The sequence below is a fragment of the Numida meleagris genome, chromosome 12, assembly GCF_002078875.1.
Source record: "Numida meleagris isolate 19003 breed g44 Domestic line chromosome 12, NumMel1.0, whole genome shotgun sequence".
In the NCBI taxonomy this organism is placed as follows: domain Eukaryota; kingdom Metazoa; phylum Chordata; class Aves; order Galliformes; family Numididae; genus Numida; species Numida meleagris.
In genome coordinates, this window is record NC_034420.1 from 4695008 (window position 1) to 4715942 (window position 20935).

General features: G+C 38.9%; 1 protein-coding gene across 11 annotated transcripts in view; it reads right to left on the reverse strand.

Annotated features, from left to right (window-relative positions):
- The window catches only part of TENM2 (teneurin transmembrane protein 2), a 616658-nt gene that overhangs the window by 504112 nt on the left and 91611 nt on the right, over window positions 1–20935 (reverse strand). The window contains exon 1 of one of the 11 annotated variants that reach the window (XM_021410389.1): window positions 20359–20718. The exons of 9 other annotated variants lie outside the window; for them this stretch is intronic. The gene's annotated coding sequence lies outside the window, so the exon portion shown is untranslated. Of the gene's footprint in view, window positions 1–12187; window positions 12203–20358; window positions 20719–20935 lie in introns of those variants that run through there. One more of the 11 variants, XM_021410390.1, reaches the window with a different exon arrangement.

A 20935-nucleotide genomic window follows, 5' to 3' on the forward strand; every position in this document is an offset into this window, starting at 1 on the left:
ATTTCTTTCCTTCTGAACTGCTACCTCACCCAAAGCAAGTTCTTTGTTGGGAAACCTTGTAAGAGATACTACAGGTTGCAAAGTTCACAAACTGACACAACTATCTAGCATTTAGCATTTCCTGAAAATGACTGGGTCAAGTGGTTGCCAGACCACTGCCCACTTCATGTTTAATGATTGCTTGTTGTTTCATAACATCAGCTTTCTAAAGACAAATACGGTCCGTAAAAAATCCACTGGAATGTACGCTACATTATGGAGAGCAGAACAAGAACTCAAGGCAAGAATTATTTCTGGGGCAAACCAAAAGTATTATTTTCAAAATACAAACATACATGTTTGTTTGAAAGACGCTTTCCTTATCATTTTTAAAGATGGTAGAGCTGTCCTATTTAAAAAAGTGAAACATTAAAGAACGGCAGATACTATCATTTTTCAAAATGCTGCTTTGTTTTGAACATACCTTATCCTAGTGTTTACCTAAACAATGTGCAATTGCTTCCTGTCTGAAAAGTTGTCCCCTCCATTAACCACTCCAATAATCACAGAAACTCAAGAACTATTTTTGTTGCTCGGGCATCAAAACTGTAGTTAAAATAAAAACGAACTTTTATTCTAACTGCACATTCTAAGCTGGAATTTTATTTCTGTCACACAATCCAGATATATATGGACAAAATTATTGACTCCCTCTCAACTCCTCCCTAAGCAACCATTATTTATTTAAGTTCCATTGCAGTCCATCTTTTTTCCTCCTGTTGTCAAGTATTTGGCCTAATGTAAGCCAAGAGGATGGAGATACAAATGTTAGGTCTCTTGGTTTTCTGCCTGCTTGATTTTGTTTCTGTACATTTGACTGCTAGCTAGCTATGAGTAATCATCTATTTCATAGATTCTGACACCTTGTGGGGCCTTTTTCAGTATCAGGATAAATGCCAAAGATTTCCTTATACATGCCTCCTAAAAGAATGAGAAGTAAGTTTCTTATCTTTACAATTTATGTTGTATATCCACCTTGTTGATATGAGGGTGGGTTGTTTGTTTTTGCCTTAAAGGGGAAAAATCGTTCAGTGAACAATCACCATTATGTATGCTTTTCTGGATGACTGAATTGTTTCCTAACTAAAGTCATCATCATCTGACACAGGCTAAAGCTCTGTAGGTTGCATCATGCTTGATGATAAGCTACAGTTTGCTCCAAATCATCACAAGACTGAATAGTACAAGAAACAGTACTAACAGACTTGCAGTAAAAGAGAGAATCACTAAGAATACTTCTATCTTCATTCTTCCTTCTAAAAATTCAATTTATAAGCATTAAGGAATTACTTTATAGACTGAAAAATAAATTTAAAGGCAGATTTACAAAATCTGAGGAAGACTCTTCCGGACTGTGCCATCAGTGACACTCCACTGTTGGTGGTTACCAGCTTTAATTAAATCTACGCTGTTATTAATTTCAAGTATGAGAGGTTGAAGGCAAATCTGGACCCTGGATCGAGCCTGAATGCAAACTGCTGGCAGCATGCAAAGAGATGGCAACCTATCTGACCCAGCTACAGCTGCTATTCTTCATCACACCAGCCATGAAAACATTACCCTACCCAGGACAACAGGACAGCAGAAAACGTGTGTGCTCACTGGTTGTTCTCAGCTAGAAGACATGTCCCTGCTTAGTCTCTCAGTGCCCAATGAAAGTTGGTTTGCACTCAAAAATATGTCTGCATGCAGCTTTTGTGAGCACAGTATGAAGACTATGTATTATTATGAGGTATGAGCTAAGGTATTTGTTGGAGGTTTTTTTTGGTTTTTTTTTTTTTGTTTTTTTTGAGAAGACAGAAATCTGCCAGCTATGCTCTCTGTTCTATAGGCTCCTGTTACAGAAGCTACTCAGTTTCTCCAGCAGAAAAATGCACCTGCTCCTCTGCTGGTGCTTGGGAGCCGCTTCTCATCCCTGAGTTAGTGTCAAGCACTCAGGAAAACATAATGAAACAGTCATACATTCTGCTGTCCACACATGCTTTTTTACCCAGGCAAATATACAGTACTTATCAAACAGAGCAGTGTAACCATTTCAGGACACGGTCACAAAGCAGCACAGAGGAGCAGAATACCAGCCATTGACTGTCAAGGAGAAGAGCCTTGTGTACTCTGCTCTCAGTCAATACCATTAAGAGAGCAGAGGAAGAAGAATCCTGATGGATAGCAAAGAGGTAAGAGATGTGGAAGCTGTAAAGGTTTAGGGCCCGTGGGAAAGCATGTCGCTCCGTGCTAACACACTGCAGCGACCCTTACTACCGCATGTGGTCATCAACGTGAAGATTTGTTGCTCAACTACGTTCAAGCTCTTCTTGGTCCATCCACAAAGTTAGCTAGTGCCCTACAGGATGGCAATCAAGGATGACTCCAACACTCTATCCCACGTACATTCCCAGATTTTAATGATTATTTAATATGTTTTAAATTAACCTATCATTATGGCCACTTCGAGCTAAAACTGTTCTGCCGGCCTGCTGGATCCACAACTAATGTGTGCAATCAAGAAATGAAGAGACCTGGGAATCCCTGCTCTGATGTTGACAAGCTATTTCTCACAATCTAATCTTTGAGATATATTTCCCAAATCACTTGAAGAACGTGAATGACTGAAGATAAAATGAGTATCTTAGTCAACAGATGTGATAGGAAGAACAAGGCATAACCTTTACTCTTCAATTTCCATTAATTCTGGAAGTGGAAAATCACTCTAACTACAACCATTTGTAAAGTGGAAAGAAAAGAAAAAAGAAAAAGATGAGGTAATAAATAGCCAGCTTCCTTCTAGTTACTTTACTGTTTCAGACTTAAGGATTTCTCCCTCACTGTGAGTTTTTCCTCAGAGAAAACCCGCGAGATGCCTTCACTTCAGTACATTCGAGACTGCAGAAGCCAGTAAAATCTTCAAAGCTTCTGTAGTGTATTCAGTATGATCTCCCATACAGGAGAAACACACAAGACCACGTTTAGGGACTTACCTATCTTCATTCACCCCCAGAAATGAAGGTCTAAGTTCTGAGTTCTAACTGCATACCTCCTGTCTGACCCATGTTTTTTTTTTTTTTTTTTTTTTTCAAAAGGAACGTTAAGAGCAGAAATTGCTGCCATGGAATATTCATTCACAGTGAAGTATGCATCCCAAAGTAATGCAGGCATTGCAAGAATCCTAACATCATTAGCACGGAATATCATTAAACTAATGAGATTACCTGTTTACAGACAACAGGGTACTTCCATTTTCATTCACATTTAACCACAGGTCTGCCTAAGCACTGAATACCAATTATCTTGAATTTGTTGTCAAACAGTGCAACTGCGAACAGATACAGAGTATGACAGGGACACAATACAGAGCCATCATCTAGATTCCATATAAGCAACTGGAATGCACACATTAGCAGAAGAGAATGATCAAGATAAAGGGAAAAATTGAGCCAAATTCCCAGAGATTCAAACTCAGTAATCAACCACTTCCTGGAAGACTTACTGAGGTGAGCTCTGCCAAGCAGTTTACAATGACATATTCCTCACTGAAAACAAGATTTAAAAAAAAAAAAAAAAGTTAAAAATTACACCTTACTTTTCTTTCTTTAATACTTCATGTACTTAAAAAGGTGATATAACACCTCACATAAGATGTGCTCTAAATATAAACACAGAAATAAGTAAGGAAACACTGACACACGGTAGCTGGTCACTAAAACAAGGATCCAAGGGCAGGAGAATGGAATTTCACAGCTCTGCTTCATAGGACTCCCTTTTCCTCTTGCATAGAAAGTCTATTTTCTATTTCCTTTTCTAGCTCACCAGTTCTGCTGGCTATGCACTTTTGTCTACATACTGACACACGTTTGCCTCTAGTCTGCTATTCTTCCTTTAATTAGAGAGTTGCTTGATTTCCACAAATATATTTGGATATTTGATGCCTATACTGAAGTGAGAAATTATTACCAAATTACTTTATTTCTGTCCAGAGATGCTTTCACAAATAATTAGATATTTAAATTTAAATAAAATAAGATAAAATTTAAAGCAATGAATAGTCCCAGTGAAGGTAGCAGGACTATTCACAAACGGTCACTTATTTCCTGAAGTAGACATTAGATGACATGTACTAAAATGAATAAGAATGTCCTTCCATCACTTTTCATTCAAAGTACTGGAAATATTATTTGTGTATCATACAACTGCTATTTATCATACTCATATATGAAAAAATAGTAATCTTAATTATTGTGTCATGGAGGGGATTTTCACTTAAAACTCAGCTTGCTTTGAGCATTCAACCGATCTCCTTGCTTTTACAGGTGCTGGCAATTTGTACATGAAAATCATACTAGAGTAGTATTTTGTTCATAAATCTAGGAAGTCAGTATGATTTCTACTTGTAGCTGCTAGAAGAAATGGATTGTAGCATAAATAGATTGTTCTGCTAAACAGCAAAACCCCAGAGATAGTTTGGAATTTAAAAATGAAAAAAAAGAAATTTCCTCTTGAAAAGATAACTGGACAAAAATACAACAGGAGACAGTTCCTAAAAATCAATCAATCAATAATACATAAAAATAGTTTCAGATAGAGAACCTGAAAAATTGTGTGCAAGCATTTTCATCTGCCTGGCTGTAGACAACATGATTTATACCAACAGTTACACAGCAGTTCCTGGAAGCACAGGCCAAATCTCTCTGGGTAAATTTTAAGCTTTTTGAGTAGGGGACTCAGCACAGACATGAGGGCAGCTGCCATGTGAGCAAGCAGGTGCCTCAGCAAGACCAGTTCTCACTGACCTGAGCACCTCAGAACATCAAGCGGAGGAAGCTGTATTTGCTATTTTGTTAACAAGGATTTTTTTTTTTTTTTTCTAAAAATGAATCGATTTTAAATCCAACAAAATAAGGGCACAATGTCTGAGTTGATCCCACGGGAGAAGACTGCGCTTCTCCTCAGAGATCCATCAAGACCAACTCCTCACAGGGCAGAGGTTCAGAAGCATATTTTTCATTCCATATAAGATTCTCACTGCAGTTAGGAAGATCAGATTGATGGTGTTCCTCATTTTTCTCTTCATTTTTGAGATGCATATCAAGCAGCCAGGTGGTTGTATGATAACAATACAACACAACAGTCACTTCTGTTAGTGAAAAAGCTCAAGACCTATTACAACATGTAGCATTCACCCATGGCAAGGTAAAAAAAAAAAAAAGTGCCACTGAACTGTTAGTTGTCCTCCTTCTACAGTCACTTATTTCTCCCCTCTTAGATCAAAACATTAAATTAAGAGTGAAAATTAAAAGATACTGATACCGCAGTCTGGAAAGAGGAAATAAAGCTGGCAATAAAGCTGGCAACCATAAAGAAGCATATAAACTGCATTTATAATAGTATAAATAAAAAGATACTTGCTAGCTGGCTTTCTGTTTGATTTCCATCAGCTGTAGAATGCTTGAACCAAACTGGTAAGACATGTGCAACGTGAAAAAAGCAAAATAAAACACAGCCAACCACTTACTCCATGCAGCTTTCCTACAGATTTTATCATGGAGAATCATTACCTTTTTACTACAGCTATATTGCAGAAGCAGGTATAACTGGACAACACATCAATCATGCAAATTCTTGATTAAAGAAATCACATACCGAAATACACATGAAAATAAGACAAATATTTAAGTTTCCATGAAAAAGCAAAGTACTGAGATAAATACAACTTATTTTTCACTCTCTGGTAGGACCCAAACATCTTCCAAATCTGAAGGAGTTGTTTTCACAGTTATGAGCCCCAAAGAAACTAAGAAAAAAGCATATGCAAGTGCTGGAAACAGATGAAACTGCACTAACACATACTTTTGTTCTTGAATAGCACTGCTCATCTTCCCCAATACAAAGCCCTTCTACTAGCTTGCTCAGTTGAAGACGTCAAATATATCCATCACTAAATGGATGAATTCCAGAGTTACGTGGATTTCTCTATCGTACATTTTTACATGCTATGACGGTGTGCTTTGACATGAGGATTGTGCTACATGCCGCAGAGCACTTCTGCAGCCATCCTGCCAGAATATCGGCATGACTTGGTACTAACCTGCAGGGTCTGTCCTTAAAATTAAAAGCCAGTAATTAACGCATTATACATACTTTTGGCACAAATTATATATGCACAAGTTATTGCATGTTCAGGTTTTAACACTGCTGTTTCCACTTAGACTGCTTATAACTTTTTCCTATGTTACTTCATGGCAACATTACATACAGCATTATAAAACTCTTCCTATCAACGAAAAGCAGACACGCTTCGGATACAACTGAGCAGCTGTTTAATAACTCAAAGCATTATTATACTACAGTTAAGAACAAGAAGCAGTGAATTAAACTGCTAGGGAAATTTAGAGCAAATCCAATTTCACAAGCTGGAATTTATCCAAGACACTGCATTTAACACCTTTACTCCTGTGAACAGCGAGTCAGCTCTTTAATGACCACAAGTGGTCAACACTTCAGTTTCAGATCTCACCTGATAGACAGGCTAATGAGAGTTCCACTACTACCAGGTTCTGCTCAGACTGACAGCCACTATTCCATAATATTTCCACTTCGCCTTTCCCTAATGGAATCAAACTGCAAAGTTCTGCAAAAAATTATAATACAGACTTATTTTTACCTCCAAATCTCAAAAGCAGTTTAACTCAGGGTCAGGACAAGTTTTAAGCACACATATCCATCAGTTATTTTACCTAAAATATATATTGCAATTCTTGCCACAGAAACACATACATACCTCCCCACACGTCATCACAGCAGAAGAAAAACAAAATATTTCAATATTTCATGAATATAGAATATTCTTTACAAAACTTTAAAGGATTATTGCTGTATCTATGTCTTCCATACATAAAAGTATAATACATGCATAATAGACTGGAATGTCTCAAAAGGATGTGCCTGCGCTAGCTATAAATAATTCAAATGGAAAAAAGAAAAAGCCAACTGGAATTGCATACTTAACCAGAACTGAATAGTTATTCAAAACACTGCTCTGAAACACAGCATACCATTTACACAGCCATTACCACCTCTCAATTCATCAGATAATCATTAGGTACTTTTAACGTTAAGAGCATTAATTTAAAAATCCCCAAACCCTAAAGACAAATCCATATAGTAGTATATTACTTCTTAAACACATAGCTGAAGTACCATTGCTACCCACAGAACAACTACAGTAGGGAAGCACCTCACTTATAGAACAGGCACCGCCTCCAGTCTGCAAGAATTATCCACCTCGGCCCATGATCTGCACTTGGAGGGCTTTTTTCAAGATAGCTAGAAGTACAGGTTAGTGGACCAGTACCTACTCCTGTGCAAATGACGTTTTTCCACTGAAGTATCTCTTCCCTCCTCCTTTACGAATCCAGATAGGGATGGAGATGAGCCCTGGGAAACAGCGTACTAGGGAATAAGATGGATACATTTCCTGGTGTCAGCTACTTACTGTCACCTACTGTCTTTCACAGGGCAACTAAGCTACACCAGATGCACAGTGTCCCACTGCACAAGCACAACACACCAAGCACTTTATGGTGGAATTGTTTCCAGCTGTGGATTAGCAAAAACAAGTCTTGTGTGTGGCCCTTCTCTATCAAAAGAGAAGGGCTTTGGACAAAGCCTCTCACAGATCAAAGAAACACTGCACATCACTGTGCATTACCAAATGCATACACACTAACACGGTAAAACAATGCCCCTAAAACAGGAATTCCAGGAGCTGAGCAGCTGTACTGGACTGTTGTGAGTACTGTGTATTCTAACACAGTGTCATCACTTCAGCAATAATTTTTTTCAATCCAAAGTCTCAATGCATTTAATTAACTTAGAAAAGTATGTGTTTTTTATTTATTTTTATTCTTCAGGCGCAGACTGGCTCACCCATAGCTTTTGGTACATAAATGGCAAAGGCAACAACTGTATGAGTTGCAATTTACCAACGCAAACACCCCATCGCATTTCTTCTACCTCTGTAGATATTTTTGTATCACATTTCAGAAGCACATAAACTTAAAGAGATAACAGGCTGTGATCATTTATAAACACTGATTAAAACTGAGTACATTCTCAGAAATACTTCTCGCTTTAATATGCATTCTTAAGATATCAAGAAATTTAACTCCCAACAACATGAGGTACTTTCAGCAAACATCTCTCCAGTGGACCCCTCCAGACTCAGTTCGTTCCTCAGACAGCAAATTAATTACATTAGAATTTATCAGACCCGCTCCAGTTTTTATTTAAAACCACAATTTAAATTATAAAAAATAATAGCTTTAAGGTGAAAACTCTCTCAGAGGTTTTTTTAAAAACATTATTTTCATACTCTATGGTAATAATAATAAACAACTAAATAATTCAGAACTGATTTATTGAATATGTCATTAGCACTGGAGAATCAGGGGACTGCCTTAAATTACCTAAGGAAATAAGGAATCCTGTTCTTATTTATCAGGTACTTCATACATACGCTCTATTTTCTACACTCTGGCATGTGCATTCTAGAGATCTGTTTTTATCTACTTGTTGTCAACATAATGGAAATAAAATACAATTACATGTTTTTTGCCCTGAAGTGATTTTTTTTTTTTAACAACTCATTTAATCTTGAATGTTTGTTTTTTTTTTCTAGAAATATACCTAAGCCGTATGAAACAAACAGAATGGAGTATGGTGTTAAGCCAAACTTCAATGACAGCAAATTACCTGTTTGTGGTCCTACTGGAATAGATAGCTATGTAAACAGCGTATTCAGTGGATCACTGCACTACAATCAATGTACTTCACTATTTTCATTACATCTAAAATTGGTACAAGGGATTTTAATGTTTATTCATGCTATTCATTATATCAACTTATATACAGAAGTATCCAAGACTGAAACATCCTCCAAAGCAAAGCATGATGGGGTTATTTGAGACAGTGCTTCCTGAGAGATATTTCCTATCACTTTTGTCTAAAGTTAACAACTGGCTTCTTCCCAATTCAGTACAATCTTTGTATTCTTGCTTCTACATCATGAATGCAGATGACCCATAACTTCCTTTAAACACAGGTCAAATAATAGCTGTTTGCACACTGTTTGATAGTACGAATGGTAGTAAAGAAAGGATATCTAGGATATGATTTTTATTTTAAGAGCCTTATTTTTGAGCTTGTTACTGAGACCAGCTGAAGATAAAGTGAAGTTCTGCACAAGTCTTTTTAGCTCAGCTGAACACTCAGAGGAAAGATCGAAAAGACTCCTTCCACAGGAATGAAGGCCTGAAAAGCAGCATAAAAGCAAAAAGTGCACAAGCAAAGCCAATATACTGCACAAATGGCCTTTTGTTCTAGAGATAACACATTCAGGCTGCAGAGGAAAGGACACAACACACAGCTACAGGCATCTGAACAAAAGCGTTCCAGTATCAGCACCTGGTCAGTCTACAGCACTTGAATCTATTCTGAGGATTTTCAAAAAAGAATTAAGATGTACAAAATCGATAAATTCTCAATAAATACTGACCAACATTTGAAGCAAGAATGTGTACTACTGAATGCAAGTCTGTTGGTATTCATTTGAATGCCCAGGGTACTGTCCAGGGTACTGTAAAGCAAGCTGGACTGAAAAATTCTGAAAGTGAAATTTATCCCTGCTACAGAAAATGGAATCATGTATAATACAGAAGCAAGATTAAGACAAGAAATATTTAGGAAAAAAAATTGCCTGGTCTCTATTTAAATTTTAGAACATCCTTGCTCACTCCCTACAGTACAAATAACAAAATAATGATTAAGGCATATATATCACAGAACATGGGGAGAAACAAACTTGAATTGTTTTAGGAAAGCTGCATGGTTAAACTTTAAAATACTACTTCTTTTTTAAGTTATGCTTTAAAAAACGTGAAGTTGGCCCTATGACTTGCATCCACAGACGGGCTTAAAAATATATAATTATTACAATAAATGTGGTGAACTGTCACCAATGTGTGAGTTTCTTTTATCATATATATACTAAAATACCAACAGTATGTCATGCCTAAGAAACACATTCTTATCCCATTTTAAAGCCAGTATTCATGTTAAATGGTAAGTCATATCTCTTGATCTTCTTTTGTAAAGGTTGTACTAGCTACAGGCTTAACACAACTGTGGGATACAGTATGGGAAGAATCGATAAAGCAGTATTACCCTTTGTGATAGTGAATCTCTGCAGGACATTCAAGCTTAACTCTGCTGCCTGCACTTAGGCTTCATACTTGCCCACTGGGAGAACGGGCTAAAACATAGTAATGGACTACCAAGACAAGAAGAAGCGTGTAAAAATTCACCTCTTGCTCCTTCCCTACAGGTGCTTCCTTCGTTTTTGTAATCTGTAAAGAAAACCATCTTAAAATGCAGGGTTTATTCATTTAAATATATATATATATATATATATATATTTATACATACACACAAGTCCTGCTGAACACAGGGCCTGGCTTCATCACACACAGTTATATGCAATGGATTATCAGTTTCATTTTTAGCAGCACGGCTCAAAAAAAAAAAAACCCTAAAAAACAACCTGCAGTACCAGAAAGCTGTATGTTATCTCTATGACTTGTACCAAAACAGAAACTTCTCTTGATATTACACAAGCATAAGACTGAAGAGTTTGTTTCAGCACAATTGGAGCTGCTAGAAACCACATGCAGGTGATTGTAGCGAAGCCAATAAGCTGCAGTGATGACAAGATCTCTGCCAGAGAATCTGACTTCTAAGCAGAAGGAAGTTCTTGGTGCCTGAAAAAAAAAACTTGAAGAGACAGAGGGTGTTTGGGGCACCAAGGGAAGTAAACAGCTTCAGTTACAAGTAGTAGCAGAGAAAAGTCAAAGGCACTTAAGTGGGTCAGACATAAGTTGAAGACTGGAACAAGGTCAACTGAGAAGAAAAGCAGAGGGTGCTAGAAGAAAGTTGAAAAACGTTCCAGAAATCAGGATAAATGATTTAAACTTGAGTCACATTATGAAGGATCTGAAGGCACAGGATATGCAATGGAGTTGACATAACTGGAATGTGAGAGAAGCAATTTCTTTTTCATCTTTCTAAAAAACAGATACATATATCGATTGCTACAGTCACATCACAAAACACTGAAATGAACAGGTACAAAGACTAGCACAGGAGCCAAGAAGCAGTGGTGCAATATATCTGTACATACATTGTCATGGTTTTATGATTTTCGGTTATTGGTACTCCACATCATAACATCATGTAGTGAATGTACCTGGTTCTCAGAAGAGAAGGACTACTACATTCCCCACGGCACTTTGCTCCTCTGTTACCATTTTCCAGCCGGAGGGAAAAGATAAAAGCTCACAGTATAAAAACTTGCAGATCACGAGACCTCGTCCCTTTTTTCCGCCCGTCTCTCGTCTTGGCAGCACCTCGCTCTCCAGCCATCTTATCGCCGGTAGTAGAGTAAGGCCTACCTTGATTTTGGGACATTCTCTCTCTCTGTATTGGATTTATCAGCTTAAATTGTAATTATATTGTATTATAGTGTGTTGTTTTGCATTCCGATATCTTATTTAGTAAATTAGTTTGTTTCTCCTCAGATTGTTGCCGCTGTTCTTTGCTCTCAGGGCCATCTCCCTACCCTTTTCCCCTTACCCCTTTTCCCGGGACGTAGGCCCGTGGGTCCCCCGTCCCCTTTGTCACGGAATCGGGCCTAACGCCCGTAAACCATTGACATACATATAGACACAAAACCAACTGTCACAACCCATGTGCCCTTCACATCTAAAGTATTCTAGAAGCAATTGCAGAGAGCCACTCACACAGCACAACCTTGAGATGTCAAATGTTCTTGCTCAGAGTAGTTGGAGGTTGAGATAAGAAGCTTCTTTCTCTAAAACAATGCAGACAAAGAATGAAATGCAGGAGTGAGGTAGGCATGAATTTAGAAGCAGAAGAATTAGAAAACAGATGACAGCTATCACTTGAAAAACAGCAGCAGGTGGGAATGATAACCTATTGGAGGCAGAGCTGTTTGGGCAAAAGAAGGCACAAAACTAATACTGATTAATTAAGAGGCTTTAAACCTCCTTCCTGGGAAAGTGTGCATCTCTTCTCTCCCCACCTGGAGGTGCTTCTGATTCCTTTCTGTATCTTTTTTTTCCTCCCCCACTGCTCAATCCATTGTCTGCATTCTCCTTCCCTTTTCCACCTTCACTTGCAGCAAGCCAGTTCCCATGAGTTTGTGCTGGTTGCATCTGGAACAACAGGCATAATGCAAGGAGCAGAGTCATTTGGAGGGAGAAAGGGAAGCATGCATGGGGAATGACTACTCTGTGCTTATTTCCTCCCAATGACCCATAACAACACCTTCCACAAAACCTTCTAACAACGGCATGGAAACGTGAGGCTTCCCAATTAGAACTTATACAAATGAAAGAGACAGCATGCAAATGGTGCAATGTGAAGAGCTTAAAGAAGGGGCCCATGTTTTATTTGCACCCATCTTTAGTGAAACAAGCAGTGTCATCGACCAGGGTTCCATAAAGGAACAGTGCCTCCACAAGCAAGAGACTCACCCTGCAATTGCCAGGGAGACCTGCAGGCCAAAAACAAGCAACCTCCTCTCGCCAGGCACCACCATGGATGGGAAAGGCTCCCATCTGAACCCAGTATGCTTGAGCACATGGCCACCACAGTGCCAATCCATCCCTCGGGGTCTCTGGTCTGATGCCAAGCTCTAGGGAGTCCCTTCTTTGGCTCTAGTGGGCTATGAATCAGCCTCCAGGCCAGGCGCAGGCACAGTTAGCTAGGGGACAATACTCAGCGGCTTCCATGTGAGCTAAAGACTTTGCCCCACTGCTCCTGCCAACCACTCTGCCATCCCGTAAACAAAGACTTCTGTAAATATGCTGAATAAAATACTAGGTCTTACACACAATAATCTCGAAAGAAGTCTTCATTACCAAATGCTTCTGCACTAAGGAGTTATTTAAGAATCACTTGCAATTTCGATTTACTAATACCAATTTGCACTAGTAACACAAAGCAATAGGTGGCTAAAGTAACTACGGCATATAGGAGTAAATACAGGTAAGCTATTTCTTATCATTAATAATATATCAGTGCTTTTCTTAACTGGAGAAAGAAATGATAGGGGAAGATGCTTTCTGTTCATGCTCAAGTAAGTGTTTTTAATATATGGCTCCCATTTACTTGTTTTCAGTACATACATCCCATTGCAACAAAGGACAGTGGAGGATATTTTTCATCCCAGCTTTTTTGGCAAGGGTTATAAACAGCTACTATATTCCTTCTCTTGCTGGCTGGGAAATATATTCTGATACAGCACACATGAAAAAACGTCCTTTGTAATATGCCCTGTGGTTTCTTATATATGCTGTTAGATTACTAGAGAATATTTTGCCCTTTACTGATAAGCAAAATGCTCAATTTATAAGCCAATTAATACATTTCCCATCCAACTTAAGCCAGGTAGCTGTGGCAAAAATTGTATTTGTGATACAGTTTATGTATGGAATTAGCCCATTCTCTCTGAAGATGAACTGTGCTATAAGCAAAGCTATGCTAGAAGTACAAGTTCAATTCCCTACATTTTCTTACAAAGTGGAGCTCGTTTAAACAGCAAAGTTGCCTATGAACGTGTTGGTGACTGAAATAAGTTAATAATAATGGTAGTCAGCACAGAAACAATTTGACTTCGGAATTAATCTGAAGGTTTTTTATGTAAACTGCAGAACAATAAGTTTTTAAATATAACTATGGTGTTATATATACCTACATATATTATAACCATATATAATAGTGACATTTATATTAATATAGATGGTTATAGAAAGGTAAATAAATCAGGATCAATTCTACCTCTAATTGAAAAAAAGTGACTCTAAAATAATCTTGTCAGTCCCTGATCACTGAAGATTTAAGTGAATAACTTCTCATTTCCTAATAAACAGACTGATAAAATTTGAGCAAAGAAGTGGTTAAAATTCATCGTAGCTTCTCAATGCAAAATTGGATTCCACTTTATCAGAAAACTTTCAAATGCAATATTACTTTTCCTTACATATACAGCCTGCAACTTACCTAGGGCACTATTTATCATTCAGACAACTTAAGTACAACAAAAAAATCACCTTGAGACAAACGAGAAATTCTCTCTTGGGAAACCCAAAACTGTATTAATATGATAAGCAGTACAGCTTCACTTTCCCTTCATTAACTCTAGCAGACATTTTTGATATTTGCCAAAAAGGAAGCTAAACAACAACACAACAAAATCTCCAAGGTTCAAACACCCTCCTGCTCACATCAATCATTTTCAGCATTTCCAACTCAACCTAGCTTGTTCGTTGTTAAAAAAGCATTAAAATCAAGATGGAAATCAGTTGAAAAATGCAATGCCCAGAGGGAACCCAATGCGTAGATAATGTAATCCATTTGGAAAACAAAGTTCGTGTCAGGTATTTAGTAACCAAAGCAATTATCAGAAGCTGACTATTGAAATTGGACTGCGTAATATTTCATCACATTCAGCAGCCCTGCTGGAACAAAGAAAAATTAAGTCAGAAATGCTGGTTACAAAGCTGAGATAAATAAAAATACAGAAACAACCATGTCAATTACAGCAGTTATCTTTTTTGTTAGCGTTTCTCAACTACATTGTTCAATATATACTACGGATAACATTTTAAGCCACTGAAACACACGTAGCAGTGTAGTCTGTCATCTGAATATCTGTATCTGCAGTTTGCATATGTTACTGACAGCTCTACACGTGTTGTGACTGTGCACGTCTCCTGCCATTTCCAGTCTCCTCTTGCAAACAGGATAAAGATCTACCCCTGTTAGAGTACCCAGAATGTGCAACATGAAGCACAATGCAAACAGTGAACAGTTTGTAGGAAATCAGTCTGTTTCTTGCTGAGGTTTCCGAAGCACATATACACCCACAGTACTATCAGCGTGCCAGGGAAGTTTTTAAAAAGTTGCACTTTCACTAAGGATTCTTTAAGTCCATTGAATGAACTCTAACAAATCACATTTTTGGAACACAGAAAAAACAAACACATTTCAAGCAAAAAACTTGAGTTTAAAAAAAAAATTCTACCCCAAGCGTAAGCTAACATCCATGTCAACGTGCTTAATTCCTATAACACCTATAATACTAGGCATTTGTTTGATTAAATATGTTTATACTCATAGTTTAAGGTGGCTTTGCAGTCAGTTTAAAATAAAAGCCCTCATCACTTACAAAGATCATCAAACATGCCTTGAACATGCAGACAGAAATTATGCAAACACTGGTTAATGGAACTCTGTGTGTATCCAGGTGAGTAATACACACATTTGGTTTGGAAATTCACAGAGCCGTACATGAAAAATCTGAAAAAATACATGACAAAAGAAAACATCTCAGGTATGCTAAGACCCCACCAGCAGAATGCCAGCTCTGGCAGAAAGCCATGTGCCCAAGCCCAGTGCTTCCTCCCTTAACACCAGCTCACCTCACGTCTCTGCCAAACGCAGCTAACAGGAAATTCGGTGCCAGAGAAAAGTCCACTGCTGCTACAGAAAGCCAAGAGAGTCTTCACAGGCCAGCACAGCAATACCTCTCAGGCACCATTACAGCTGTCTTAGTTTCAGCTGGGATGGAGTTGTTTTCTTCAGAGTGTCTGGTATGATGCTATGTTTTGGTTGTAGGAGAAAAACAATGCTGACAACACAATGTGGTGAGCAATTGCTTGTGCATCACTTGTTTTATATATATATATATATATATATATATATATATATCTTAGTAAATAGTTTATCTCAACCCAGGAGTTCTATAGTTTTTTTTTCCTGATTCTTTCCCCCATCCCACTTGGAAGGGGGAGAGTGACCGTGTGGTGCTTAGCCACCTGCCAGGTTAAACCACAACAGCAGCTTACCCTAACACTACACATCAAAGCAGCAGGGAAACTGTTCAGCAAACAGCATTAAGTAGTTAGCTATCCAGAGCCACAAAGAAATAGAGACCCCACCACTAAGCGCAGCCCTGCTGGAAAGGACCTGGGGGTACAGGTGGAAGGTAAGCTGGGCACGAGCCAGCACTGTGCCCTCACAGCCCAGAAAGCCAACCAGATCCTGGGCTGCATAAACGCAGCGTGGTCACCAGGGCGAGGGAGGGGATCTGCCCCTCTACACTGCGCTAATGAGGCCTCACCTGGAGCACTGCATCCAGATGGGGAGTTCTCAGCACAGGAGAGACACAGACCTGTTGGAGCACATCTAGAGGAAGGCCACAAAAATGATCCAAGGTATGGAATACCTCTCCTGTGAGGACAGGCTGAGAGCTGGGGCTGTGCAGCCTGGAGAAGAAAAGGCTCCAGGGAGACCTGAGAGCGGCCTGTCAGTATCTAAAGGGGAGCTACAGGAAAGAAGGGGACAGACTCTTTAACAGGGTCTGCGGTGATAGAGCAAGGGGAAATTGTTTCAAACAGAAACAGGGGAGATTTAGGATGGATATAAGAAAAAAGTGTTTTTGTTTTTCTCTCCAATGGGAGTAGTGAAGCACTGAAACAGGTTGCCCCGAAATGTGGTGGGTGCTCCGTCCCTAGAGACAAAGATGCCACACTTTAGTGAGTCAGCACAGGTATTAGGACATCACAATGTTTTATGTAAAACAGTAGGTTACAGGATTCTTTTCAAAGGAAGATCATCACCTTCAACATATTCAAAACCTTCCTGTAGGGTAATTCTTAGCCTATGATTCACAACATCTCCGAAGAAAATTCTGAAACTAATAAAAAAGACAATATCAGGATATTCATGACTTACTAACAAGCCTAGCAGGATGGACGGAAGTAATTTAGCTCTGCCCTGCTGAGTCACTGTGGCTGTCCATCCACACAGAATGAACCTAATTAGCTGGTATCAAAAATGCCACAGCTCGAGCAATGGGCAAAGTGGATGAGGGGAAAAAAATAACAATCAGCATGAGACACCCTCATTTCCATTTACTACATACTAAGTGCAGTATTTTGTCCCAAATTAACTAACAGCTTATGAAGGGCTTATTTAACAGTACTCTTCAATACTCTCGGAATGGAAGAAAGATTATTTCCGAGTACCCAAGCTTATCCATCCAATTCAGATTCTTCCAGAACAGACTATATCATAGCATATTTCAACTTGCATTAGTAGCAGGAGATTCAACCACAGAACACTAAATTAAAATAACATTAATGGACTGTCTCAAACTGTTAGATATAACTAGGGATAAAAATTCATGCTAACACCTTATTACAGGCGTCTACTACTGTGCAATACCCCTTCACCCCCACCTTCATCAGATTCAGTAGGTTAGACTTAAGCAGGAGCATCTGTCCAGATTTGTAACACATACCCCAAATGCTGTACTGCGTTTACACAAGCACCTAACAGCTTAATGCTTCCTGCAGGTGCACCACGTCTTCAAGAGGCAGGTCTGGACACAAAAGAGATGCATAATTTTCTCGGTGTAGCTGCATTAAGCAGCACGTTCATGTAACAGTACACAGCGAGTACATTTTAGTTCATATATATTTGTCTCGCTGATTAATAGATTCATTTTATCAACAGGAACACGCTGCATTTAGCACACATTTCTTCACTCCGTTCTGCAGTTTCTAACAGGTTTTAGCTGACATTTTCACCTCATCCACACGAGGAGAAGAAGCAGCATTCTGACCTTGATTTAGAGGCTCTTTATACAAAATAATTTTTGTGGTTAGAGCTTGTAACTTATGCTGAATTATGGATACTTTACAGTAAGGAAACAGAAAAGCATAGCCAAATGCTGACAGTACTGCAGTGCTGTTCCCACAAGTCCTCTGAAGAGCCAGCCAATTACCCTGCAATTGACACGAACGACTGAAAAAAAGCATCTTCATTTCTAGCCTTCACAAATTTATTTGCAAGTAGCTCATCAAAATTAACTATATACTTATTACAAACACAAAGGCATGTTTCAATCACATTAAAGAGACAATTCAGTGACACTTTCCTCCCAGAAGATATTTATTCTATGCTGTTTGTAGTAATCCTCCACAAGCTTTAAACTTAAATCTGTTTCCTTACTGAACTGTTTTCTTGCAGTGTATGTGAACACCGGTTTGCTATAATAGGATTGCACACAATCATCAGGCTTCTGGCATTGATCTTTATAATTGAAAAAGGAACACTAAAACATTTGCTCCTCTGGGTGAAGAAGCACAGAAAGGACTGCACGGTGTTCTAGGAAGAATTTACAACAAACTAACCTGATCAAAATTGTGACTAAATCAAAGATAGCTGCACTCCTCTTGGGTTCATGATAAACTGTCAAATGCTATTGACATTAAAGAGTTTTATCTAATAATAAATCATTAAAATTTGGTATTCGGTAGCCACCATTTCTGTCAGGGGATGAAAGAATAAAGATAAAAGGTAATGTGGAAAGAATAACAGTAGCGCTCTTGACTGTGATTTTAAGCTTTGCTTAGAAGTTTACTCCCAGTGCTTTTCACACCGTTACCTGTGTCCATGTATTTACTGACACAAAAACACATTTCCCCCTCCCTTTCCCCACAAATGCGAGAAGGCTTTTATTTTCCTACATAAAAATATGAATTTACCAATGCAGAAATGTGTGGCAGAGATCACCTTGCATAACCATGTTCCCATGATTCTTGCTCCTCCAGTCTGCTTTATTACTTCAATTATGAGGGTACTGTACTTCATTTTAGACAATGAACCTTTACTGCCTGAGAAGTGAAACTGCATTAGGGGTTGAAAGCATTAAATGCTTTCAAAAGGCAAGTAACTGAAAAATAAAAAAATAAAATCAAGAATTAACATTTAAGATAACACGAGAAAATAGTCTGTTCTGACCTTCGAAAAGAAAATCACATTTAAAAGCCAGGAAAGGCATGTGTTTAGAAAATTTCCAGACTACTTTTTTTTTTTTTTTTAACTTGGCTTTACTTTTTCTCACAGATCACAGGTATGTTACATTCACCTCAGATTTTTTTTAAAAAACTTGTTACTAACACAAAAGTTAGCCAATTCAAAGCTTTAAACATTCCTGTGAAAACCAACCCTGAACCTGGGTTTTCTGCCTTTCTAACAGTAATAAACACTCGAGTGCTTACCATAATCCTCCTCCTCTAGCTCTGACCTTAGTCATATTCCAGTGAGTTGACACCTTTTTCTGATTAAGGCTGCCTTCCATAAGCCCACACACATCAAGAAAGTCCTGAGCACAAATTCAGACTGTGTTACATTTGTAACCTAGTAAGCCTGATGTTATATTTCCCAGTCAGTGGTTAGTTTGCACTGATCTATTACTAAAATCCGCTTCAAAGCTCCTAAATCAGAAGTCTTTGCTTGAAAATCCAGATGTGAACCATGTGTCCTTCAAAGGAGGGAACGGAAGAAAACAGTGGTTTCACAGGTCATATGCTGAGGGATGAGAAGGTTCTAATCCTCACGAAATAAGCTCATTTTAAAGTATCTTTTCTATTACAAATTTAGTTGCTGGTGTGTTATATTTTTATGTCTCCATCATACAAATACACATGTATACATTAAATGATGTTTCACAGTTAAATAGAGAATAATTGTAATCAAGCTGCCATGTTGTGATGTGGCTACAGTAATTCCTGATGGTTACAGTTTGCTATATATAAACTGCCGAAATTAAAATTTAGACCCATTCTTCATGAATACGTGGCAAGTCTCACTTGCAAAACAAGACTCCTGAAGCATGGAGCAGCAGCCACACCACCAAGTGCAAGCTTTGAGGGACAGAACACAGCTCCTGGGGCTGCATAACACTTTCTGCAGGTTAGCCCCACAGATTTTTGCATAAAGGGCAGTATCTTCAGCTGAGGGGAACACACACACACTTGGGAAGAAAGCAGCTGCAAATGATTGACTCACCCAGGGTTAAAGCTATGTAAAGAAAGAGCAGGCAACACAGGGCTGCTCCCTAAAAGCGAGAGCTAGATGATGTGCAACTGGGCAAGATCTTATGGGGAAAATGGAGAAGTGTCATCACTAGTCTTGCTCACTATCTGAATCACAGAGGAATGCTACTTAGCAGTCCGCCGTAATCAGAGATGGAAAGATAAATACCAACTCTAAAAAATCTAGCCTAATTCCTCAAAACAATGTCCTGGCATGCAAAAACGCACCCACTGAATCCCGCTTTTCTAAGAAGCATAATGAAAGCTGCTTTTCTAAAAAGCGCAATAAAAGCTGTTGGGCTACCTCCCGCTCCATCCTCGCATCGTAATCCAGCGACCGCCGAAGAGAGGGGATCCGCGTCGGCCGACGACTTCAACCGCCCCCGGAACCGCAAACCTCAATCCAATTAACACGCCCTCCGCCGCCTAAAACGCTACGTCCGCCGCCTAAAACGCTACGGAGATTACAGCGGTCCGCCACTACGCGCGCCTCCCCGGTAGGGTCCCTACTTATCTAACCACGATAAACGCTACGCATTGGTCCCTGTTCGGGCGCCAAATGTTGGGAAACTCCCCAAGCTCCCCACAGGGTTACCCTCCTAGGCGGGCAGGAAGCCTGACACTCAATGTGAGGATATGCAGCTTCAACTTTATTGTAGCAACACACCATCTTATATAGCATCTATGCTTCCAGGGATACAGGGTCTATGCGACCAAGCGTATAAGAGAACAATACCGTTACCCAGGCTAATTTTGTGTACAGTACATGTTGTTAAGTACAGAACTCTACTAGAAACACCACATTCCATGCAGGTATAACTTACCCCTTTCATCTAAGATTACATCGTAAATCATTAGTAAATCAGTAGCTACGTGCTGCC